This window comes from Crocuta crocuta, unplaced genomic scaffold (genome assembly GCF_008692635.1).
Source record: "Crocuta crocuta isolate KB4526 unplaced genomic scaffold, BGI_CrCroc_1.0 scaffold125, whole genome shotgun sequence".
NCBI classification, from domain to species: Eukaryota; Metazoa; Chordata; class Mammalia; order Carnivora; family Hyaenidae; genus Crocuta; species Crocuta crocuta.
The window spans coordinates 8,746,363-8,764,126 of NW_027531143.1; the positions used below are offsets into that span (position 1 = coordinate 8,746,363).

Below are 17,764 nucleotides of genomic sequence, written 5' to 3' on the forward strand. Positions count from 1 at the left end.
ATAGGTGAGAATATTTTCAAAGAAGTTCAAGCATCAAATCAGTACAACCTCAAATGGAATGTGGTAAAATGTGATAAAACTGATAGCAATGCATTGGAAGAAGATTTACTGGACAAATTTACAAAATTTGTGAAAAATGTACAGTATTTAAAGCTAAGGATATCCATTGTATTATTCACCATCAGTTAGATGAGAAAAAAACTTGAATCTATCATGTGTTGTTGAACAAGTAGTGTCAACAGTGAAACTCCATTGACTCTTGCAACCTTCATCCATTCTGTGATTTTTTGGTGTGAAAATAGAAACTGAATATCCTAATTTTCTCCATCCCATGGAAATTTGATGGCTTGGCAGGGATAAAGTTTTGCTGAGATATTTTGAGAACAAGACTGAAATTTTTTGAATGAGAAGAACCATCCTCAACCTCTATTATTGAATAATGAGTGACTTTAGAAATTAGATTCTGCTACAGACTCTATAATGTTTATCAGTGAATTCAACCTAAAACTATAAGGCAATGCCTATATGTGAAGTATGTACTCTGGTAAAGCAATTCCTTTTTTAAGTAATCTCTATGCCCAACATGGGGCTTGAACTCACAATTCCAAGATCAAGAGTCACATGCTCTACCAACTGAGTCAGCCTGCCACTCTATGTGGTAAAGTTATTTTGATGACAACCAATGTTTGAATCACAAGTAATGTGAAGCAACTTTTATGCATTTCCTACGTGTCAAAATTTAAACAATAAGCGAGATCTTCATTTCCACACAAATTTGCAGTGGGTAGGTTTTCTGAGCTCAACTACTTTCAGTAGGATTTTTTAGCACTAGAGGCAAGAAATTTCTATACTTCAAAATTCATTTAACTGTTCAGTTGAGAGAAGTTTCCACCTAATCTCCAATTGGATATGAATAAAATGCAATGTAATGACATGATAGAAGGCAAATATCAGGAGAAGAACCTAACAGAATTTTATAAATTCCTTCCAAGCAATGAATAGGCACAGTTAAAATCATATGTTCATGAATTTGGCAGTACCTATCTGTGTGAAAAGAATTTTCAAAGATGAAGTATGCAAAGCATGCAAAATCTCATTATAGGTCAGCATTAGCAGATAAGGAGAAAATTTTGATGATATGGAACTGTAGTAAGCTGAATGTTATTTCCCCTCCCACAAATAATCCCATTTTTTTCTCATTAGTAGAACTGTATTACAAAAATATTGTACTAAATTATATTTTGAATTTCATGAAAAAAATTTGTGAAAATCTATATTCTCTCTTGTTGCATAAGTTCTTAAATAATACACTTAATTTTGCCTCTTGCCTTGCAAAGCCTGAAATAGTCACCAATATTTACAGAAAACATTTGTTGACCTCTGTTCTAGATGACTGCTACTTTCTCTGTTGATTCCTGGGATACTAAATTGGGTTGTGCAATCATTCTTTCATGCATTCAGCAAAAAATTGACGATGATATAGAATATCATCTATGTGAAAGGAATGTACCATGGGTGTCATATGGGGAATTCAAATATAAATATGTTTTTTGTTTTCAAGGAGCTTAACATTAAGTGGAAAGGATAAAATGTAAGTATATAAACAATTATAATAAAGACAGAAATATTTTTTAAAAATGCCAGATGAGAAGAGAGACAGCAAGCAAATTCTAGAGAGGTTCTGAATAGGGGAAATGACTTTTGGTGCTAATCAAAAAAGGAATTATTGATACAGCGAGTAGAACTGGATCATAAGATAAAGATACTGCTCTTAAAGTTACAAATGTAATAGGAGAGATGATTTTCTCAGGAGAGTCTAGAGTTATTTCTATAGAAGTCTTGGTTGGGAGAATAAGATTTAAAGATAAAGCCAATTTTGAATACAATACTAAAGTATTTTTCCTTTTTACTCCAAATTATATCATCACATATTTTCTTATTCTCTTATGTATGGTGAATAATTCAACATAGCTAAATAATTACCTTTTCTAGGTATGTTTTCTTCATGATCACAAAACTCACTAAAATAATGAATGTAAATGTATTTTATATCACTAGGTACCATGTACTACGCTGGGCACTTATAGGGAAAAGCCTACAGAATATAGGTTCATAGTCCTAGGTTGACTTTTAAACATTTTTTTTTTTGCCCCAATCTATATGGGCCATTTTCTCTCACCATTTCTCTATATTAGTGTTTCTCAATCTATGTAAAGAACCATTATGAAGACGAAGTGGGGGAAGAGAGAGAGAAGGAGAGATGGGGAGTAAGTGAGAAAAGAGAGGGAGAGAGGGGGAGGTAGAGACAAAGAGAGACAGAAAGAGAGAGGAAGGAGGGCAGAGAGAAGAGAGGGAGAGAGGGGACGGGAGAGGGGGAGAGAGAGAGATCCATATTGTGGACTTAAGATTCAGGTGGTTATATGATTCTTACATATTGCTCGCACCATAACCTGAGTGCACTAATTATTTCCTTCCCCTTGCCACCTGGATTTGAGAACCCTGGATTCATGTAATCTATCCTATTTCTTTCCCCTTGCCACACCCATCCTGGATTCAGGACTTGGTGTCATTTTAGAACTCATCAATGCAAATGAAAGCAAATCCAGTCAGTCATCTGAGACTTTGGGATACAAAATTTCAAAAATGTATAGTGAAGACATCATACCAATGGCCAGCTCTCTAACAGAAATGTTACTTAACAGAAAAGGCAAGTCTCAAAAACAAAATTCTGATGAATAGTGCCCTCCCCACTAAAACCAAAAAGAGGTGAAAAACATAAACTTTCTTTGCAATGGCCTGCAGAGAAAGCAGATTCTAAAAGATCAAATAAAAGATGGAAGGAAGGGTATGTATGCAAGGGAAAAAAAATCATACAGACTTAGGTTAATATTTAGACTTAGCTCCAGAGTTAAACTAGGTGAAATGTAAGGATTTTTTTTTTTAAGTGGATTGTCTTGCTAGGCTGTGAATAGCCTATTCTTGGATGGATTATAGAAGTAATAGATGCCACAGGGAGAGCATATCATGACATATTACCCTAGACAATTTTAGGATACCTCAACTTTCCAAAATTCTAAAATAGTAGCACTCACTTGTAATTTTAGGCAATTTCTAAGACCTTTATTTGTCAACAGTAAAAAAAAAAAATGTATCTTTTGTGTAATGCATGGACAATGGACATTCAGATACTGCTGAACACTACTGAAGCCAATATGTATTTTTAGCTGAGAATAAAAAGGACCCTAAGACTAGTCCTCAGGGTTAACTGAAAACCAGAAACTTTACTTGCAGTGCTATCACATATTTAGCACAGTACAATGAGTATGTTCCAAGTCATTTACTGTTCGTGTTGGTTTCTTAGAGAGAAATTTGAGGATAGTAGCAGAGTGTTCTGTGCAAAGTTCCAAACAATGTTTCATACAAGTAGAGAACAAATATTTCTTATTATGAACACAAAGATGGATGAGTAATTTTGCTTTCAAGAGAAACAGATGCTAATGCCTAGGCATTCTTTCCAGTGTCTTCTAAATGATTTGTCTAAAACCAATAAGCAGAGAGTAAGTCATTCTGAGTGAATTTGAAAAAGTAAACAAAGCCACAATTAATTTTTTCAGATGATGAAACCAAAAAACTTCGCAGGAAGTGTCAGTTTTGATTGGACTTAAACTGACAACTGCTTAAGCCTTGATATTCTAAAGAAACAACAGCCCCAAGAGTTACTTTTTATTGTCTTCTATGTGTCAGAAACTGTCACCGTAATACGGTTGTATTGTCTTCTTAAATTTGATGTCAGTTAAGGAAAGAAGAGGGATTCCTTGTCTTTAACTTTAACTTTTAACTTCCCTATGGGGATAGGAAAGAGTAGTTTATGTCTAAATCTGCCTTCAATCTGGTAAGGAAAATGGAGTTATCTGCATACATTAGGAGGACAGAGAGAGAGGAAGATTTTCTAACAGTGATGACTGGTTTGTATTTAAAAGTGAAACATCACAAAGAAAATGTCCCTGGGCCCCTTAATGTAGTTGTCTTAACTTCATTAGGATTTAAACAACTATATTAAGAAATAAGTAAAACAGAAATAAAATTTGCTAAAGACAGGCAACAATAGAAGTCCACATTTTAAAGTAGCTTATCAAAGGGATGCCATCTTTAAAACTATGTTGAATGAAGAGATGAATGTTTTTGATGTTAATTTTATTGATTTCTCAACAACAGAATGATACATTTAAAATGATACTCAACTTCAAATCTGCTGAGGTTTTTCTTTAAAGTAGCACCTTGAAAACTACTGGAAAGTTTTTACTTTTCCCTACTGCCAAGCATCCTTTGTGTTCCTAGCATTATGTTTATGTAGTTATTTATTGTGTGAGAAATTAGTAATTAAAATTAATTTACTTTCTATAAAACAAAAAAATAAGTATGATGCCCCCTGAAAAAAAATTTTTTTGCATTATTAGGCAACATAAGTACTGCATTTTTGGTTAAGCCAGCCAATCAACAAGTTATAAAAGTAATGCTTCCTTTACTCCAAGCAATTAGAAACACTTCTGTTTAAGTAAGAATTTCTCATTTTATTTGGTTTACTAAATATATCCCTCCTAGGAAAGAACTGGCTGTTTAAAAAATATGGGATCGGAATTATTAGGTGGTTATATGCAAGGCTACACTATATCTAAATAATGTAGCATTCATAACATTTTCCTTCGGTGCCAGTCATAAGTAATGTGGCCAAATGCTGGAAATAAGATTTATGAATGAGCTGTATACTACCATTAGGAGATAACTTTAGTTTTGAATCTCTAAACATATTAAAGCATTTGGAACTTGGAGCAGGGTTGAGACAAGTCATAGGGTAGTGGAGACAAGTCGTTAGTTTGACTTAGGTCTATTCCCAAGAGTATACAAAACTAACTCTTGTTCAGCCTTAATGAATGTAGGCATTTCAACAACACTGTATTACCTCACAGAAATTATTCACACATTTCCATTAGAACAACTGGTGGCTTATCAGTCTCGTAAAATGGACAGTGCGAATGTCACTCTAATGTTGGGCAAAATTAATATATCTTACCAAATCTCCTACTCAGCTCTTAACCTATTACCACAGGACTAATAAGGACTGACAGAGGATATTTCATTTATGCTTTGGCTCTTAGACACGTCTAGGCTTATACTACTATGAAGAAAATAAATGTACATCTTTTATTTCAAAAATAACAAATCTATACCTGCACTATCTTATTGGGTCTTCTGATAATCTTGTGAACAAGCCAATTCTTTCCTGACTGCAGGTTTTTCCATTTAGATTCCTTCACATAGCATGTTCGCCCCTCATTCTGTATATACCTGGCTCAGTCTTCTGAAGGGAGATATAGTGTAATTACACACAAGTATGACCTCCTCAGTGAGGCCTCCACTGTCTACTCCATCTATAATCTACTTCCCAGATACTCTATCTCAAAACCCTATTTATTTCTTCCATAGCACTTAGCATGATTTAGAATTACCTGATTTATTTTTATATATGGACTACTACCCAATTATTAGGCTGACCCATATGAATTCTTTTTTAGGTCTAAAATGGTCAAATGTCAGAACTTTCTTGTGTTCCATGTATGTTTCACAAAGGCAGTTCTTTGTCCATCTTGTTCACTGCTCTATTCTCTAACTCCTGGCTCGTATTAAGCACTAAACAAATATTTGTTGAATGAATGAATGTTCACTTAACCATGAATATCTATTATTATGGAACGATGATAATTGCTCAATAAGGGTATGTGGTCTCCTAAACACTTCACATAGAATGTCTCGTGTGATACTCAGAAAAACCATATGAAGTACATATTTTTGTATTCCTGTAATAGAGGATGCTTAAGATGTTAAGCAGGTGACACCTCTTAACTTTATTCAGGTCTCCAAAGTCATTGGTATTATGTAAAGAATATTCATTCTTCAAATATTTACTGAGCTTCTGTAGGCCTGACACTGCTAAGCGCTAGGGATGCAAAGATGAATAAAACACAATTCCCATTCTACAGGAGTTTGCAATCTTTTGGGGGCAGAAAGACATGAAGATATGTATCCATGCTCTGATGGAAGCAATGTGTAGAGTATACACAAGTTTACAGCAGGGATGCTTAGCTCTGACTGGAGAATCCAAAGAAGAGTGTCTGAAGGAAGTAACCATTCAATTAAGTCCTGAAAGAGCAAGAAATTTTTCATCCTAAAGTCAGAGAGAAAGATGGAAGAGCTTTCCAAGCAGAGGGCATAAATTACATGTTCAAAGGCATGAAAGTAAGGAAAGTATGCAGAATTTGGAGGAATGTCTAAGTAATTAATCATACCTGAAGGGGTACAGCATAGTGGTTAAGGACATAGGTAGGCTCTGGATCTACATTGCCTGATTTCGAATTCTGGCTCTATTATTTGTTGTCTGTGTGACCTCTGGCAAGTTACTGAGTCTCTCTGAGTCTTACCTTCCTTTTCTGTAACCTGGAGATAATAGCTCTACCTACTTCATGGTTTGTGAGGATTAAAAAACTTCATACATATTCAGCACCTTGAATAGTGGCACATAGTAAGTGCTTAATAATTGTTAGCCACCATTATGACCGAAATGCACAGCAAATGTGACGAGAAAAGTAGAATATAAGACTGGAGAGGTAAACAAAGGCCAGATCATGAAGGATCAACATTCCATGAAGACTATGAACTTTATTGGATTGGGAGTCATTGGAGATTTAACTGGGAAAGTTACATCCTTTAGCAAATCTTTCATTTTGTTGCTAATAAGCCGCCAAACAGACTGTGTTTTGTCTGCTCTGGAAGAGTTCCTAATGAGCAGTTAATAGGCCAAAACAAGCAGCAGGGGGAATAGGGAGAAAGTAGCAATCAGGATAAGCCATAATTGGAAATCACCCTCTTAAAAATCAAGAGTTGACAGGATCTGCTGATGGTATGTTTCTCTCTCCAAAATACTGTGAAGAAAGAAATGTATCTTCTCAGAAACAGACGTTTCTTTAGTGTGACTAGCTCACGGGCTAGAGAACACACCAGAGGGGTGGTAGGGCTGCTGGGGTTCTTTAACAGAGGCTTCCATGGTGGTCCTGCTACTCTGTGCTTGGATTATAAGTGGGCTGATGAAGTGTGTTTTTCCTTCCTATACTGGGCACAATCCACAAGTGGAAAACTTAAGACTTGCGATGTTCTTTTAGGACAAGCATCTCATTTTATCCAACACTTAAGTCTGTGTTCACCTGACAAAGTGCAAAGTCAAGATTGAAAGGCCTTGATTTGTCTTAAGTCAAGCTGTTAGTTTTGTTTCTTTCCCTCTTTTCCAATAACCAATTTTATTAGTTGCAGCAATAAAAAATAAAAAGAATGGTAAGCCTTCATCTTGATGACAAATAGATTTATGGTCTTTGCAAGGAAAAGTTGTTTTCCTTTTTCATAAATGATTGAGGCACTACAGAAGTCCAACGCAATGAAAACAGCATGGTAGACTCATTTACTACAGATGTGCTAAGTTGACTAGTCTCAAAACACTCATTTATACAGAAGGAAATTCACACAAGCATCTGTGAGCTTCCCCAATAGTATCCGTTAGTTATAGTCACATGACCTTGAAAAAACACTGAAACTGAGGAGCGAATATGCCAAGAATTCTTTAACTCCTTGGCCACATCAAAAAAAGAAAGAACATTGTTTAGGAAAATCAGGCAGTTGCATAATACTAGAAATCCCAGAATAAATATTTTACTCTGTGGAAAAATCCAGCAGTCTTTAAAGGTAAGCCAAGAAACACCACGGTGCCATGATTTAAAAAAATAAAGTAAAAATGACAAAGAAAGACCAATGGAAAGATGTCCTTATCCGTTGTTGAAAATATTCCAGGGAATATGCTAGTATTTAAAGACTGTGTTACTTTCTCTTAAATAGTTTTTTTATTGCCGTAGTAAGTTTGAGAAATAATTACTTTGAAATCATTTTACCTAACGACCACTTTGACCATTGTTATCTAATGTCATTGAACAGACTAGTTCCTTATATAAAAATATCATTCTGGGGTGCCTGGGTGGCTTAGTCAGTTGAGTGTCCAACTTTGGCTCAGGTCATGATCGTGCGGTTCGTGAGTTCGAGCCCCGCATCGGGCTCTGGGCTGACAGCTTGGAGCCTGGAGCCTGCTTCAGATTATGTGACTCCCTCTCTCTCTCTCTGTCCCTCACCTGCTCATACTCTGTCTCTGTCTCTCTCTCTCAAAAACAAATAAATATTTTAAAATCTTTTAAATAAAAAAATTAAACTATCATTTTTATTTCATATCATATATTCTACAGGGAGCAGAAACATTCATAGAAAATTTTTCTGCATTCCTAAATACCAATAGCATGTGTAAACCTTGGAGTTTAAAAGGGGATTCATCAAGGGAAAGTTAATTTTGTCTTTATTTTGATGGATAAAAAACACTTCAATATTTATGACATCCTGATATTCAAAGTATGTATGTGACATTTTTCTTATTCTTTGAGAATGCTAAAAGGTAGGAGATGATGAATTATGATCTGATACCTAATTGCTTACTAATAGCAATAGCAGATATCATTCAGCTTCATAGATCCGGGAGGTATACATTATTATAATTCACTTACATTCCTTTCATCATGAAATTCTATGAGATTTTTATACAAGTCATTTATAAAGGGACGTCTGGCCCTGAATCTGTTTTTTAAAAACGACTTCCTAACTAGAAGTGGAATAGCTTAGAAAGTGGAGCTAGAATATGCATGTTTTATTGTCTAATTCATACTTAGATTCTCCTTTCTCTTCATTATGTCTTCAGCCTCTCCATCTTTACTATGTCCATCTAGCATTTAAGTATACTCAAGGTTCTTTCACTTAAAAATAACTTCTACTTTACTTTCAGTTTCATCTCTAATTATTGCCCTTCTTTCTCTTTCAGAGACAAATTTCTCCATTGAACTGTTTGAATATCTTGATTTCGTCACTGTCCACTCTCCTTAAGCACTGCAATCCTATTTCTGTACCCTCCCCTGACCCTGATCAAATCAAATGATTATATGCTGATGTTATCTCCATATACTAAAACACAATGGTTATAATTTTATCTTTTTAGATTTCAGTTAGGTCAGTGTCTGTATTTGCAGATACCAGAAACCAATCTTGGATCATTTAAACAGAGAATTTACTGAAAAGGTATTGAGTAGCTCACAGACAAATCCAGAAAGCCAGGTTCAGAAAATGCATAGAATTGAAGGAAGTTTAGGTAGCCAGAATTTGGACACTGTAGTGTGCACCACCCCAGCTGTTAGACATAGACTCCAGTCACCCCTGGAATCTGAGTGCTAGTGGTGTTACTGCCACTGCCACTGGAATAGAATCCCTATTATCCCTGCTTCTGTGTATCACTAACTCCCCAGCCAAAGGCCTAGCTGGACATGACTGATTGGTTAGGCTTAGGTCATAGGCCCGTTTCTTTGTTTCAAACAGGGAATGGAAAGTGAGAATCTAGAATTTGACTTCTGTAGAAGGTGGCCCCTCACCAAAGCTCAAGGGAGTAAACATAAGCATTTATAAACATAAGACGGGGTTAAAATGCTGAGTAGCCAAAAAAAAACAAAAACAACATTAATAAAACACATGTCCAACACAATCTCTCAGGATTATTAGATCTAGCTGGTGACGTTTTCCTTAAAAAATTTTTTCTCGAGTTTCTATGACATTACGTTCTTTTTTTCCTACCTATTATGATCACTCTATTTGGTCTCCTTTGTAGTCTACCCCTCTGCCTTTACCTGATTTCTAAATGATAGAAAGCCTTACAGCTCAGTATTGGACCTTCTTTCCATTGTTTACTTAGTATTTGTATTTTTCTTCATTTTGTTCCCAAATCTACTCACTGCCGCTTCTCTATTTTGCTATTAGTTCTGGGAATTTGACCTTTATGGATTGTATCACCTGGGTTCTCTTGTCCTCTCCTGACTTTCAGCTGGGGTTGGCCAATGAGGTACATGTCACTAAGATATCAGAGGAGAGAGAAGTATTATATTTATTTCTTCCATTTCCCCCTGGCGTTGATATTCTGTCAGTGGCTGGGTTACTTTCAACTATAGCTCCTGTGAGGTACCCCTTTTCCACCAGCTCCAGCCCTCAACTTGGCTCTCCACTTGACATTATTTCTTTCCTTTAACCTTTCAGGTTTAAGAGCAGTACCCACTTCCTATTGTTGATAATCTCTGGATTCTCCCAATATCCTTTATTGGCTCTCTTAACCCTTTCTTCGTTTCTGTAAATATTCTTTTCAAAATTCAAAAGTAGAGTATTTCATCTACTTTCTAACGTGACTCTGATTAAGTACATTTTTATATGCTGATGACTCTCACATTTATATCGACATTCTCTCTGAGCTCTAGGCCAGAATATCTAATTGCCTACTTAACAACTCCACCTGAATGTCATCACCTTGCCCATAAAATGTGAGCTTCCTTCAGCATTTGCTTTTTTAGTGATGGGGACTATAATGCACCAAGTTAAAAACTTGCACAAGTCAGAAATTTGAAGTTATCCTGGACATCCCTCTCCTTCCCTTACCTCCCTTAGTCAAATATCAAGTTGTAAAAGCTACCTCCAAAATACCACTAAATCCACCCACTTCTTTCCATTTCCACTTCACTAGTCTAGTCCAAACCATGAAGAAATGCAGCCTGGAATATTGCAATAAATAGTCTTCTTATTAGTTGCCTACATCTACACTTGCCCCTTTCAATCCATTTTCCTTAATGAAGCCAGAGCGAGTCATTTAAAATGGAAAATTGGATAATGTCCCTCCTAACCTCACTGGGGTCTTCAGATAATGCTCAATATCCTTAACATGTTCTTCAACATCCACATGATGTAGCTCTTGTGTACTTCAATGGTATCATACTGTATCAGTACATCTTGTTCACTAAACTTTAGCCACAATTGCTAATGTTCTAGTTCTTCAACACACTATGTTCTTCCTAGCTTTCTATATGGTGTTGTCTCTGCATAGAATGTTTCTTTCAGGCTTTATTCACTCACAATAATCATTCCTAATGTATTAACTCCTACTTATTCTTCACTGTCATCTTTCTCTTTCTCCCTACCCCCTCATATCAAGCCACTTTACTGAGGTATAATTGACGTAAACTATATTGCAAAGTACATAATTTGATAAGTCAGCATAAAAAATTTCACACATCTGTGAAACCATCATCACAATCAAGATAACATATCTGTCCCCTCCCCCCAATGTGTTCCCTTTGTAAGCCCTCCTTCTCACACCACCCCCCTCTCCCAGGCCTCCCATTTACGAATACCCTAAATTTGCTTTCTGTCACTACAGATTACAATTTCTAGGATTTTACATAAGTAGAATCATACAGTATGCGCCCTTTTTTTGTCTGCTTTTCTTCACTCAGCATATTTATTTTGAGATTCATTCATGCTGTAGCATGTGTCAGTAGCACATTCTTTTTATTGCAAACTAATATTTCATTGTACATATGTACCACAGTTTGTTTAGCCAGTCACCTTTTGATGAATATTTGGGTTATTTCCAGTTTATGGCTATTACAAAGATAAGTGCTATGAATATTCATGGACAAGTTTTTGTGTAGACATATGTTTTCATCTCTCTAGGCTAAGAGTAAAAAGGCTGGGTCATATGATAAGTATATGTTTAATATTTTAAGATACTGCAAATGTATAGGATAATTGATGTCTTAATAGTATCTGATCCATGAACATAGTATATATACCACTTATTTAGGTCTACTTTAATTTTTGTCAGAAATGTTTTATAGTTTTCAACATATAGATTTGCACATTTTTATAGTCATATTATCCCATTTTGGCACTATTGTCACCACTGATTTTTAAATGTTATTTTCTGATTGTTCATTGTTAGTATATAGAAATACAACTCAAATTTGTATATTGATTTAACAACCTGCAACTTTGCTAAATTCACTTATTTTTTTTCTTGTAGAGTCTTAAAGATTTTCTGTATAGATAATCATGTTGTCTATGAATAAAGAGAGTTTTATTTCTTCTGTTCCAATCTGAGTGGGTTTTATTTAATTTTACTATCCTGACTAGAACCTTATTGAATTGACTAGAACCTCCAGTACAGTGTGTTGAATATTCATACATAGGTGAGATATCTGTAGGAGTATGAGGCTTCAATGGTTAGTCTCTCAAATATCTATGCTGGGAACACTTTTTGGAGGAAATACTGAAATAATAATAGAAACAAATTCAGGACATTGAAAGTAATAGTGATCAAATAGCTTGATTGAGTTTACTACTCAAAAAAGAAGCAATGGAAATAAAAAGAGAAAGTAAATGCATAAAAACTAACAGTGAAAATCAAGGCACTATCAAAAAATGATGAAGGCAAAGAGTAGTTTATAGAGACAAAAGGAAATGCTTTTTGTTAGAGAGAAGATACAGATAGTGATACATTTAACAAATCAATACAGTTAAATACATACATATTTGGTTCTTAAGTTCAGTGCAACTGGTACATGAACATCAATCAAAAACGAAAGGGCAACTTTTATTTTATTATTTTTTAATGTTTATTTATTTTTGAGAGAGTGCAAGTGGGGGAGGGGCAGAGACAGAGCGGGACACAGAATCCCAAGCAGGCACCAGGCTCTGAGCCGTCAGCACAGAGCCCAATGTGGGGCTCCAACTCACGGAGTGTGAGATCATGACCTGAGCCAAAGTTGATGCTTAGCTGACTGAGCCACCCAGGCACCCCAAGAAAGGGCAACTTTTATACCAGCAAAAGAAAATTTAGTGTCTCCAGTGGGAATCAGGAAAGAAAAAAGAAAGAAAAAAACAATTAGATAGTATAAGACAAGGAAAATACAGAATTAAGATGGTAAATATTCTTAATGGAAAAGTTTTAGATGTTTTCTCTAAGATCTGCAGCAGTAGAAGGATGTCAACTATTGCTGCTGCTGTTTAACATAGTATTGAAGGTCCTTGCCAACTTATGTAGAAGGAAAAAGATATGAGTGTAAGAAAAGAGATCAATCTGCCATTATGTGAAGGTGATATTATCTGCCTTAGAAACCCAATAGAGGGGCACTTGGGGGGTTTAGTCGGTTAAGCGTCCGACTTCGGCTCAGGTCATGATCTCATAATTTGTGGGTTCGAGCCCCGTGTAGGGCTCTGTGCTAACAGCTGGCTCAGAGCCTGGAGACTGCTTCGGATTCTGTATCTCCCTCTCTCTCTCTGACCCTCCCCTGCTCACACTGTCTCTCTCTCTCTCTCTCAAAAATAAATAAAACATTAGAAAACTCCAATAGAATTACAAAAGCAAATTATTAGAAATTAAAAATTAATTTTAAAAAATCCAGTTGTATAGAACATAACCTGAATTAGTGACATTATTTAAACAAGTAATAACTAACTAGAAAATAAGATAAAAAATAATATACAACGTCTTTATTAAGAGGCAATACTGCATAGAATATGGAGTTAGGCTGTCTTTGTAGCTATGAGACAATGGAGGAGACAATCTCAGTGCCTCAGAATGTATGTAGGTATGTATTTTTTTTAATCTGAGGTATAATTGACCTCAATTTCTAGATGTATAAAATAAGGATCATAATTGTACATCTTATAAGATTATAAAGATTAAATGAGTTGACGTAGTCACTTTATCATGGTACCGGGCACATACTTAGCATTATATGAATTTTCATCATTATTATTATGGAAATAGTCTACTATAGAACAATAGAAGAATAAATAATCCATCTGTTTTATTAGATAACTAAAATGGTAAGATATGAATTTTCTCCTGATAAAGCTATAAATTCAAGATAAACCCAATGACAATTCAAGTTTTTGTTTTGTTTTTAGAGAAACTCAGCAAATCTAATCTCAAATATATTGAGTAGAAGCATAAAGAAGGGGAACTCACACCATTCAATATGAGGACATACTGCCAAAGCTATAGAATAAGAACAGTGTGATAATACAAACAGACTAGAACAGACAATTTTTTTCTGTAGAAAGCCAGAGAGTAAATATTTTAGATTTTGTGAGGCTCTTAGTCTTTGTTGCAACTACCGAACTAACAAAGCAGCTATATGTAAAGAAATGGCTGTAGCTGTGTGCCAATAAAATTAATTCATGGATACTGAAATGTAAGTTTCATGTAGTTTTCACATGTGACCAAAAACTATTCTTGTTTTTTTCTACCATTAAAAATGTAAAAACCAGTCTTAGCTCATGAGCCACAGAAAAATAGGTCCATTTGATTCATTAGGTGTAGTTTGCTGATTCCTGAACAGACTGCTGATACAAACTATGTATAAATGAGAACTTAAACAGAGTTGGCTGGATGCTTTCTGTTTGCTTTTTGAGATCCAGTCTCTGCCTTTCTCTATCCCAGGCTATGCTTCAGTAGGTTCCCTTATCTTCTAGCTGATGGTTAGTGACGTATCAAAAGGAGATAAATGGGAGACAGTCCATTCCTGGTGCAGGTGAAAGAGAATCTATTGTTGGTAGTGAACTTTTAAATTTATAATAAAACTTTTTTTCATCATCATATACTTATAATTCTAAACAACATCAGTGAGAAAATAGTCCTCCCCATTAGTGCTGCTATTATCACCCTTATTTAGTTCAGTTTGGCTAATGGGACACCCTGGCAGGGGCTGGGGGGTCAGGAGGAGATTGAAATCTTAAGAAGATTCAGGATGCTATGTATGCTACCTTGCTATTTGCACTTTATGACTGAGCAATAATAATATCCAATAATATCAGAAGGGTCTGTGGCTGGTAGAGATGTTGCACGGACCCTTCGATAACCTGTCATTAACAGAATCACAGCTTGTATCCATAAAGTTTTGAAGATAAACCATGCTTTCCTTTGTTGTGTGTAACTTCCCATTTGGAGAACAGTTCTGCATTTGCTCTGGTTGAAACTGAATAACCAACCAACTTTAAGACATCAAATGACGATGTGCCCTGAACTGCCCATTATGAGCTGGGTGATACCTGATCCACTGAATCGTAAAATGGGATGTGCAGCAGCAACATCTACTCTGACATGTGAATGGCATATATTGAGACTGGGTCCCAGTAGGTCCAGAAAGCACCAACAAAATATATAAGCAGCCAATTAAGATTTCCATGATACTTGTTCAACTGCTTTCCCTTGGCTCCTTCTGCCTTCCCAGAGAACTCCCTTTACCAGTTAATGTTGGAGAGAAAAGCTCAAATTTGATTTTTAGATAAATCTGCATTGAATGTCAACATCAGCTAGAAGTGAATGACTGCTGCATTAAAGCTTGAAAGGCATCCGTAAAGGGAAATAGTTAGTCCCAATGGGCAGAACTTGGGGCAAACTACATATATGGGCAGCCTATGTATCCATGTTTGGTTGTTTGCAGCCAAACAGCTCTGGCTAATACTTTTGAGTCCTAGGTGCATTTTGGAATAGCCTTGTGTGTGCAAATAGCCTCAGGATCTCACCTTAAGTCCCTTCATTCTTGTCTATTTTATATAGAACCAGTGAGTTAACTTCATACATAAGCCTTCACCCACAAAGTTGTTTGTCACAATGAACCATTAAATAGACTGATAAAAAACAGTAATTGATAACTTAACTTCCACCTATCACTAATGTCTGATAAATACCTTATGAGGGAGCATAAGGAAAGCTGACAGGATGCAACCTGACTCCCATCCCTCCAGGAGGGAGATGTATGATATTCCTCAGGTACTCCTGGCTGCCCAAAAACAAAGGAAAGGGGAAAAACAAATAGTTAACTGATAGAGATCAAAGTCCTGCAGGACTTACAGGACCTATGTCTCCATCATTCCTCCATAGTGATGTGGGAAACAAAGGCAGAAGGAAATGGCAGATAGAACTAAATTTCCTTATAACCTGCCGCCCATTGGCAAATACCTGAGGCCAGCAGAGTAAAATGTTTCTCCAGGAATTCCCTACTGTCTTAATGTTAATGCTTTGCTAGAGGGACAAATAACCTTAGCTTGACCATAGCTAGGCCTCCAGTAGTCTGTGAGTCTTCTTTAGCATATGAAAATCTCACTGGAATTTCCCCTGGGCTTTACCTCCCCCAACCCCATAGTATATAACGAGTGTTTCTTCAGGGTCCTGGGCAGCTCTTTCTGTCCACGGGTCCTGTCCCTATGTTTCAATAAAATCACCTTCTTGCACCAAAGACGATTTTAAGCTTTCTTGGTCGGGGCGTCTGGGTGGCTCAGTCGGTTAAACATCCGGCTTTAGCTCAGGTCATGATCTCACAGTTCGCGGGTTCCAGCCCCGCATCAGTGCTCTGTGCTGACAGCCAGCTCAGAGCTAGGAGCCTGTTTTGGATTCTGTGTCTCCGTCTCTCTCTGACTGTCCCCTGCTTGCTCGCTCTCTCTCTTTCTCTTTCTCTCTCTCTCTCTCAGAAATAAATTAAAAAAGAAAAAAAAGAAAAAAAAAGAAGAATTCTTTCTTGGTCATCGGCTCCAGACCCCACGAACCCCACTGTCAGTTCCCCAAAAATCCCCTCATCACCTTATATGCTGAATTATCCGAAATTCCTATTAAACATATATATGTAAGATTCTGGTTTTTACTATCCACATCTGGAATGAGTGTCTGGATTAGTAGTATTAGCCAGAGAACAAATGATTCACTCTTCCTAATAATTAAATAAATCTGTTTGCTATTAGTAGTATTTACAATCCACTTTTTAACCTTATAAATTACTAGGCACATCCACATACATACCACCTACACGATCAAACCTGTGTTCAGCAGCAGGAAATACGATATATATTTTGAAATGCGGCTTTTCTTTGTTTCAACTCTCAAAGTCTTATCTATGGTAATAAGGTAAGTTTCACAATAACATTTCCCAGTAAAATTTAATCCACAAATATATACAGACTTTCAGACCAATTCATTGTCTTATTGTTGTATTTTTGAAAACCCATAACCTCATTTTAAGACTATTACATGGTAAGTTTGGAGTGTAGAATGAAAATAGAGGTCCAGTGCATAAACACCTTTAAAGACTGAGATTCTGGGGTGCCTGGATGGCTCAGTCTGTTAAGCGTCTGACTTCGGCTCAGGTCATGTTCTCACAGTTCTTGGGTTCAAGCTCCATGTTGATATGGAAAAATCTGTTATAAAATGGCTGACAAGACTGCTAAGGAAATACCTGTCCCTGATCAAAGGCTCCCCCTTCCGGATTCTTCTTCCCATCCTGCTTGTCGCATGCATTAATGAGGAATGCGGAAGTAACAGGCTATAAATTACTCTCTGTGATGATGCTCTGGGCTCAGACATCTGGAGAATGATCTCTAAGCCCACTGGTGTAAAATAAACCTCCTCCCTTCCAAGATCTCCAAGGACCCTTCCAAGAGCGCTGCTTGGTTCCTCCACCAGTGATCCGGATCAGATTCTGCAAGAGTGTTGGGCTCTGTGCTGACAGCTCAGAGCCTGAAGCCTGCTTGGGATTCTGTGTCTTTCTCTCTCTAACCCTCCCCTGCTTGTGCTCTGTCTCTCTCTCTCAAAAATAAATAAATATTAATTTTTTTAAAGGACTAAGATCTCAAATGAAAGTCTCCTTTCTTCTTTTCTTTTTTTTCTTTTCTTTTTCTTTCTTTCTTTCTTTCTTTCTTTCTTTCTTTCTTTCTTTCTTTCTTTCTTTCTTTCTTTCTTTCTCTCTCTCTCTCTCTCTCT

At 36.3% G+C, this 17,764-nt stretch overlaps 1 protein-coding gene across 1 annotated transcript in view; it reads right to left on the minus strand.

Moving 5' to 3' along the window:
* The window catches only part of COL24A1 (collagen type XXIV alpha 1 chain), a 374,970-nt gene that overhangs the window by 48,698 nt on the left and 308,508 nt on the right, over positions 1 to 17,764 (minus strand). The window lies entirely within an intron of this gene.